General features: G+C 43.7%; 1 pseudogene; it reads right to left on the bottom strand.

Moving 5' to 3' along the window:
* Positions 1–8,351: 8,351 nt before the first annotated feature.
* LOC126426961 (5S ribosomal RNA) lies at positions 8,352–8,469 on the bottom strand (annotated as a pseudogene).
* Positions 8,470–9,147: the final 678 nt, after the last annotated feature.

The raw sequence follows: 9,147 nt of genomic DNA on the forward strand, positions 1-9,147 counted from the left end.
TGATGTGTTGGCTGGTGATGCCAAGCGTTGGGGCTTAAACCTCAACATTACGAACCTGACTTTTGACGAATTTAAAAATTTGTTTCTGGCTGAATACTGGTCAGAGCAAAAACAGCAAAGTGTCTTGCGCGAATTTGTCGTATCGAGGCCTTTCGATGCGAATTCGCGCGGCTCGATGAAGGAATTTTGTGAGGGCTGGATCCGCAAGTTGGAATATTTGCGTGATCGCCGCACGGAATCCGAAATAGTCTGGGAACTCTACATGAAGCTTCCAGATGATACAAAACGCTACGTAGGAAGCAATTACAGGACAATCAATGACTTCCTGGAAAGAGTTGAGGACGAGGACAATTGGCGCAATAATCGCGATACTGGTAGAGGCCGTGGTAACAACAACGGGTACCACAGCAACCACAACAATGATAACTACGGGAATAATGCATACCGCAATCTTGGCAGCAATAACAATAATGGTTCGGGCCGTAATGACAATCGGTACAATGCGAATATTAACAGGAATGACGGAAACCAGTATCACACTAGCATGATACGGGCTTCGCAGAATAGTAATAACGCCGGAGGGTGTGATCAGCCGCCTCAGCAGCATGCGGGGAGCGTATCTGCTGGGACGAGACAGGGAAACCATTAGCCGCGCCGGTGAGGGGCCGACCGGGCGTGGAGAAATTTTGGCGGCCCAATAACAGTAGAAAACCGAGGTATCGTCGTTATGAAAATTCCGTATGGAATAATCAACGGCGGCAGAGTGTGCCAGTTTTACGAGAAAGGAGTGCGCCCACTAGTAGTAGATCAGCTGTATACACGGCAGTAGAAGGTACATTCACTGTCAGTGAGAACAATTTAAGTAGTTTCTGGAAATCGATTATAAGGTGCCAGCTGTAATACCCACAGCGGAACTGGAGATTGAGTTTAAGAATGATTCGCAAGTGTTGAGAGAATATCAGATGTCGGATAAAACGTCCGTCATTGAGCGAGGGGATGCAGAGAGGGATGAGGTCTGGTTAAGGCAGTTCGGTCGCTTATACGACGAACTAAGAAATTATAGGGGCCTGTACGGGAGAAGTGTTTATAGGGAGCGCGGGCAGGATTTGCCGCGTCTCGTCCCACAGGAAGATAGTAGTTGTGAAGTGATAGAAAGTTCTGGCCCTAACTGGCAGACTTCACTAGAAATAGTTGATGTTAATGGGGAGCACGAGCAAGATGCGTCGTGTTTCGTCCCGCAGGAGTTGAATGTTGAAGTAGTAACGGAAAGTTCTGGCCCTAACCGGCAGACTTTACCGAAAGTTGTAGTGGTAGAAGTAGCCGACCCATTCGACGGGAACATCCAGTTTAAACATTGCGACAGTATTAAGGAGAAAGATTACGAAAATTTTAGTGATAGCCGGACACGATTGGTAGAAAAGCACGTAGATTACAGCGTGTATGAGGTTAGAGCTGACGTTATGCGGTCAGACGGTAGCAGTGTGGGTTGCGCAGATCCAGAGGAAGTAGTTGCAGATACTACTGGGCATATTTCTCCAGGTAGATTGGCAGATGAGATCAATCTGACTAAAGAGGAATCAACGAAGGTGACAGTTAGTGAATTGATAGCAATGCAACACTCACTAGTTGACGAGTTACAGGAAAAGGTTTCGGTATTGGAGGCGAAGCTACAGACTAAGCCTCAGGACAATCGTGTTGAAATTAAAACTGTATGTGAACAGAGGCTGAAAAAGCCGCCAGATAAACCGGATTTAGGATCAAAGACGGATGGTTTTTTCTGGAATGACCTGGATATAGACGAGGGTTTACTGTGGGAAAATAAAGAAACAGTCGAGGACAAGTGTAGACAGATAGTAGTGTCTGTTAATATGCACGACCTACAACTAAACGTGTTGATTGACACCGGTGCAGAACTGAGTGCTGTATCTGGGAAAATATTTGAGTTACTGAAAGACAGACCTGGCATCGTAGTTATGCCAGTAACAGGAGTGAAAATTATCGGTGCTACTGGGAAGGCCAGTAAACCGATCACAAAACAGATTTTTGTCAACTTCGAGATATGTGGGGTACGATTTGAACAAGAGTTTGTCGTCGTGCCAGACTTAACTACGGAAGTAATTATCGGGTTAGATTGGCTATTAAGGTACCGTGCAGTGATTAACTGCGAAAGCAAAACTTTGACATGTATGTCACCAGATAAAACAATGGTAGTTGGTTTTGACGAGGCAGGAGACGGTGTGCATAGGCAATACCAGCCTATACACATTGTTAACTGGCCGGATGACATTGACGTAGGAATGAGTTTGAACTGCCGTAACATGAGGAATTTCGGCATTGACAAAAGTGTAGAAAGTGAATTGGAAGAGATAATCAAATTCCCTCCACGGATTAACATTAGTATTGGTGTGAAAAAAGATCGTTTGCGAGAAGTAATGAAGCTAAAAGCCGATGCTCGCATACGACGTCATGACGCTAAAGCGCGTTTTGCTAAGTTTGCAATCGGAGACTTAGTACTTGTAAAAGCTCATGAGAAATCGAGCGAGATAGACAATGAAATCTCTAAATTTAAGTTTGTTTATAATGGACCATATAAAGTCACTGGTATACCTCACACAAATGCTTATTGCTTAGAGTATCCAAGCTCTGGAAAACGATTAGGTATACGGAATATTGTAGACTTGAAATTGTACCAACCTAGGATTGATTAATACCACAGAATGGGTAATTTGTACAGTATATGAATATAGAGTGTAAGATTTAACGATTTGCTAGATTGCCATGCTTTTGATTGACCAAGGTCATTAAAGAAGTTGTAATTAATAAGTAATTAATTTTGATTAATCAATTTAATTTTAATTAATTTAATCATGATCTAATCAACTGAAAAATCCAAGCTGCTAGTTTAAGCTTTCAGCTGAGTCACAGTAGATTAAGGAATGTAAATATGATTTTGTAAATAGTTGTAAGATTTCATAAATATGTGATTTACTAGTCATTGCCGATGTACTTAATGCGTGTGATGATGGACAGTGTTGAGTTATCCACTGTGATAGAATTAATGGACTCCTTGAGATTACTCGGGAGTGAGTTTTTCCGAAAGAATTCAGTGAAAAGGACGTTCTGGAAATGCCGTTACACAGGCGAGTGAGATCAAGCGTGCCGCACAGGCGGGCGCAACAATACTGGCGAGGCGAAGTCGCTGTCGGCTCTTGTGCCGCTGTCGGCTCTTGTGCCGGTCTCGGCATTCTTTGTACTTGCGGGTACGGAAGGCGGAGTTGTTTTTCTTCCCGGACCGCTGATGTGAAAGAATTCTGCTGTCGATATTTATGTTTTTTCGATCTGATGTGTGCTATTTTCTTGTTTAGCGTTTACTGGACTCCCATGACGAGAATATTAATTATGAAAAGGTTACATAAAAATGTGTATTCTATGTAATTAATTATTAATTTGCGTATTTTGATCTACCTGTTTTTATGACCATGTACTCTGATTAATTTTGTAAATAATATTCCATTTCTTGATAGTGTTACGAATTTTGACGATTTTAGAATAGCTAAACCATTTTCTATGTTTTCTATGAATTTTAATATGTTGTCAACCTGTTTTATTTTGTGCAAGATGACAGAATGGAATAAGATTAGGAGTGTCTCCACTCAATTATTATGGTCTAAAAATTGACTTATGCTTAATTAGACGAATGCTAAATTTTGTTGATGTTTTGAGCATATGCATTTCCTCTGTTTCTTTTTTGGGACATTTTCTGAGTCTGTTTAGGTTACACGAACATCCCCAGACAATGTGGGGCACGTGTAACGCCGGAAATGCATATCCTCGTATTTCCATCTATTGTACTATAATTTTTTTCCTTGTTTTGTTACCTCAAGATATAACATTTCTGTGTCTTTATATATTGTAATTGTTTTAGTATTTGTATATATATATTTATGCATTTATGTCGATGTATAATTGGTTTGTTTCGTAAATATTATTTGTATTTTTACGCTGGGTCTTGCCTAGGGAAAACTGCTATCGAACGATTACATCGATAGGTCGTGTGAAGAATCAGTGTGTAGGATCTTTGGTAGTGTTAACTCTGCCGCGTGGAGCGCGGGCAGACCAAGAGAGAGTCTGGCTCGGATTTCCATATGTTTGGCCCAATGAAGGACGCAATCCGTGGGAGGCACTACGCGGATGATGAAGACGTTATTGATGCAGTACGACGTTAGCTCCGACATCGACCAGCGGAATGGTACCGTGCAGGCATACAGGCCCTCATTTCAAGGTGGCGTAAGGCCGTAGCATTGAATGGAGATTACGTTGAAAAATAGTGTTGTGTAGCTAAAAGATTGGGGAATAACCTGGTGTATTTCAATGCTGAATAAAACAACCCCTGTTTCAGAAAAAAAATGTGTTGCATTACTTATTGAACTGCCCTCGTATATTACGTTTTCACTTTTATTCCGTGTCTTTTGGATGTGCTAGGGCTCTTATAATGTTGACTTTGGGTGTAGGTTGTTGCTGTGTTTCAGAAAGTATACCTCTCTTTTTACACCATCTGATCAAAAGTATCCGGACTTTTATTAGTGGACGTTAGAATGAGGTGTTTCCTCCGTTCACCTTTATGACGGACTGAACTCTCCTGGGATCACTTTGATGAGATGTATGAATGTATCGTTCCACAAAAATATGGGTAAACTGCCATAGGCAATCACAAGTAATATCCGGCATGATTTCATAGAGCAGATGAATGGATGTCTGTGGAGCAACGCTTGTCCATTCTTCCTCAAGCGCCAAAAGCCGAGCAGGTAGTGATGTTGGACGCTAGGGTCTGGAGCGAAATCTACCTTCAAACTCATCCCAAATTTTTTCCATAGGTTTCAGGTAAGAACACTGGAAAGGCCAGCTAATTTTTGGATTGTTGTTGTCCATAAACCTTCACTTCGCGTGTGCTGATGCAAGCAGTTACAAGCAATCGTGGTCTCAGAACTGCTCCTCTACCGCATGCAGCACACAGTGTTGTAAAGTGTGACGATATACTTTCGCACTTAGCGTTTTCTTAAAAAGTGGTGACCACACATTCATCACAAGAAGAAAAAAAAAGAATGCTTACTGTATCATCGTCTCCTCCTTCCGAAACTATTGGCACTTCACATGATGCAGGTAACGTACTCTATTTCCATCGGGGTGCCACAGGGTATAGCATGACTCGTAGCACTAGATCACAGAGAACCAGTGGCCCGCGGTGGCCGAGCGGTTCTAGGCGCTACAGTCTGGAACCGCGTGACCGCTACGGTCGCAGGTTCGAATCCTGCCTCGGGCATGGGTGTGTGTGATGTACTTAGGTTGGTTAGGTTTAAGTAGTTCTAAGTTCTACGGGACTGATGACCTCAGAAGTTAAGTCCCATAGTGCTCAGAGCCATTTGAACCATTTGTCTAGCGGCGTCGCTGTTTACACCTTCTCAGGAGTCGCTTAGGATTTGCTACGTGTGGCTTACGAGAAGCTAATCGACCTTTACATCGTTGTGGAGTATTTTACTAGCTGGTTTGATTGTGGTGCTTTGGAACTCAATTCACCTCTTGTGACATCTAGCGGTCTGTTCCGCGTTACGTGGAGATGTCCGGATATTTTTGATCAGTAGCGTATATTTGTTGTGTCATCTCCTCACTCACTAAATGTTGTGCTGTAAGTAGAGTGCGAGCTGTGACTCTGTAGAGCGGGACTATCTCTCTTTTGAAACTTCCTGGCAGATTAAAACTGTGTGCCCGACCGAGACTCGAACTCGGGACCTTTGCCTTTCGCGGGCAAGTGCTCTACCACTGAGCTACCGAAGCACGACTCACGCCCGGTACTCACAGCTTTACTTCTGCCAGTACCTCGTCTCCTGCTGTGAGTACCGGTGCGTGAGTCGTGCTTCGGTAGCTCAGTGGTAGAGCACTTGCCCGCGAAAGGCAAAGGTCCTGAGTTCGAGTCTCGGTCGGGCACACAGTTTTAATCTGCTAGGAAGTTTCATATCAGCGCACACTCCGCTGCAGAGTGAAAATCTCATTCTGTTATCTCTCTTTTGTTTGTACTGCTCTGAAATGGATTCGACCGATGAAAGCCAATAGTGTGTCAAATATTCCTGTTCGTCATTGTCTGACAGAATGCATTAGAGTTTCTATAACTGCTCATGATCCCATTACCTTCTTTGATTCAGTGCTTACTGATAATTAAAGGGAGTAACTTGAAAGTTCATTTAATTAGTTAGTTTCTTTAATCTTGGACAACATAGCACAACAGACAACACAAAGGGAGAGAGCAAGCAACCAAACGGTGAAGGGAATGGAACGGTTTGCCGCAAAGTCTGACACAATAAAAATCCACATAGGATTCTAATTTAATTAGTGACTCAATCGATGTTATTTCAGGGGATCAATCTGCTCAGGATTGCATTGTCAGGTGGGGACAGGTGACTGAAATTACTACCACGAACAACCTGATGGTAATTCTCGTTTAAAGATAGAAGTTATGACATAACTCTGCCCAAACTGAACAAACCCCAAAGGTAAACAAAACATACACAACATGTCATGCTCTGAGGGCTCTCAGCGCCTATGCCTAAGCGGTCTTGTAATGTAGTAGGCACGGCACTGGGAGGAAAATATGTTGTTACTGGGATTAAGATGCTTCTGATATCTAACTTCCATACTCATGCTACTCATACAATGGTTAATGGCTACTATTTCAAATAAGTGTGCACACAATACGCCCAGAGGAATATAAATAGATTCGGCGGGAACAGTCAGTACGTAAACGCAAGATATCATTTGACAAAAAATGGAAATGGAACAGACAAAAATACTCGACTTAAAATACGTGTAAATCAACAGTACTGAATGAAAGGGGAGTAGCTTGAAAGTTTATTTAATTAATTTGTTAATTTAATCTTGGACAACATAGCACAACATACAGTACAAACGGAGATTAGTGACCCAGTCAATGTTATTTCAGGGGATCAATCTGCTCAGGACTGCATTGTCAGGTGGAGCTAGTTGACTGAAATTATTACCACGAACAACCTGATGGTAATTCTCGTTTAACTAACAACAACGTATTAAGGAAAAGAAAAATGGATTTGCAGTATTAAATGAATAAATTAACTGCACACCAACACACACTTAGCCTGCCATGAAATTCTACAAGAGCGATCATCGCTCATTGACTGTGCAGCAAGCACCTTGTGGGTGATTGGAACTCAATGGTGTCATTATGTACCCACCAGGTTGTATCGTTCTTGGATTAATAGCAGAACTGCACACATGTGACACGCATGTCCTATCCTCAACTAACTTAGAAAACAGAGAGCACATTCTCCGTGCAGTTGTGCTCTCTTGGGAACATGGTGACAATGACCAAGAAAGCAAAAATAAATAAAACAAAATAAAATAACATCAGATAATTCCACACGCTAGAATACTCAAATACTGCTCACTCGATCAAAAAGCTAAGCAGAAACAAGCGCATGAAAGTGCCTACACTAAGATATAATGCTTGCGTCCACATGTTTGCCTGATAAAAAATGTGTGAGGCTCTTATCAAAAAGGCAAATCGTCAAATAAATGCAAAAAGGTCAACGAAAATCAACAAATGAAAGTTAAGCGTAATCTGAAGTCCACAACACTGAATGTGCTGATGGCACGACTTAATTAACTTCATACCGGTGGACTGAAATGAGCACCACGCGCTCCTTAGGAACCGAACTCGTAACCACTCAACTTCCTTGAAAAGTAATAACAAAATGTGATCGAAACATATTCCTGACTACGAATATCCTAACAAAAGAAATTAATGATTTTAATTACGATATATCATATACTCTCAATTTATCAAACGATCTGATGGAGACATGCACAGAGTTCGTCCATCCTCCAAAACCAGCGGGAAACAGAATGCTGAATAATGGCGGAACGCAGAGTAACAGTCCCTCTGCTCATCCCTGGCGGGGGAAGGAGGCTCCTACGAAAACCGAAGAGTCTACCACCACAGCAGCACCCTAAGTATAAGACTGACACAAAGGCTTAAGTAGAACATGTAGCTCTGCACTGTAGCTGCTCTACTCACGGAACCACAACCAAAACACTCACTCATTTATAACTAACAACAACTAAAAAAAATGCACTCCTCCCGCACAGGCCATGAAGGCCCAAAGGTACCGACTGGCCGCCGTGTCATCCTCAGGTCACAGGCGTCACTGGATGCGGAAATGGGGGACCATGTGGTTAGCACACCGCTCTCCCGGCCGCCTGTCAGTTTCCGAGACCGAAGCCGCTACTTCTCAATCAAGTAGCTCTTCAGTTTGTCTCACCCCGCTTGCCAACAGCGCTCGGCATACTGGATGGTCACCCATCCAAGTGCTAGCCCAGCCCGACAGCGCTTAGGTTCGGTGATCTGACGGGAACCGGTGTTACCACTGCGGCAAGGCCGTTGGCAACTAACAACAACGTACTAGGGAAAAGAAAAAGGGATTTGCGTTATGAAATGAATAAATTAACACAGTCGTGTCCATCTATTCACCAAAGATGCCTGAACAAAAATATGAAGATGTACAATGTGTCACTGACGACACAAAGTACCTTGAGGGAACTTTTGTGTCATACACTGTGATTGGCGGGTGCTTGAGGTTAGTTGGTAAACACAGTCCACGAACAAGGATTAATCAAGGGAGGGAGCTAACGTAAGGGCGTAACGATTTTGTTGTTTACATCTGCAAGAGAAATGGATGAATATCTGAATTATAAGGAGTTTTAAACGTTATCAAATGAGTCCAAGCAATCGCTACGCTTGTAGCGCCTCCTTAGTATTCTCCGTGCTTGTCTGGCTTAATGCTGTCAGCACAGTGTACGCATCGGTGAGCGAGACAACAGCGTTTGCGCCCGGAGCTGCTGTCAAAACAAGCGGCCGCGTGCTGCGGTACGCCTCCCCCGCCGTATCGCGTTGCCGGGGGCGGCCGCCCGTGGGAAGCGCGGCTGGCAGCGCGGCGTGGCGCGGCGCGGCACAGCAGGCGTCGCCCCAGGCGCCGCGCCGCCGCGGCCGCCAGCTGTTCGCTCCCAGCGCTCGGCCCCCGTGTCGCCGGCTGCTGACGCAGTATCTGGAAGCAGCAGCCCCCA

Source organism: Schistocerca serialis, chromosome 1 (genome assembly GCF_023864345.2).
Source record: "Schistocerca serialis cubense isolate TAMUIC-IGC-003099 chromosome 1, iqSchSeri2.2, whole genome shotgun sequence".
Classification (NCBI taxonomy): domain Eukaryota; kingdom Metazoa; phylum Arthropoda; class Insecta; order Orthoptera; family Acrididae; genus Schistocerca; species Schistocerca serialis.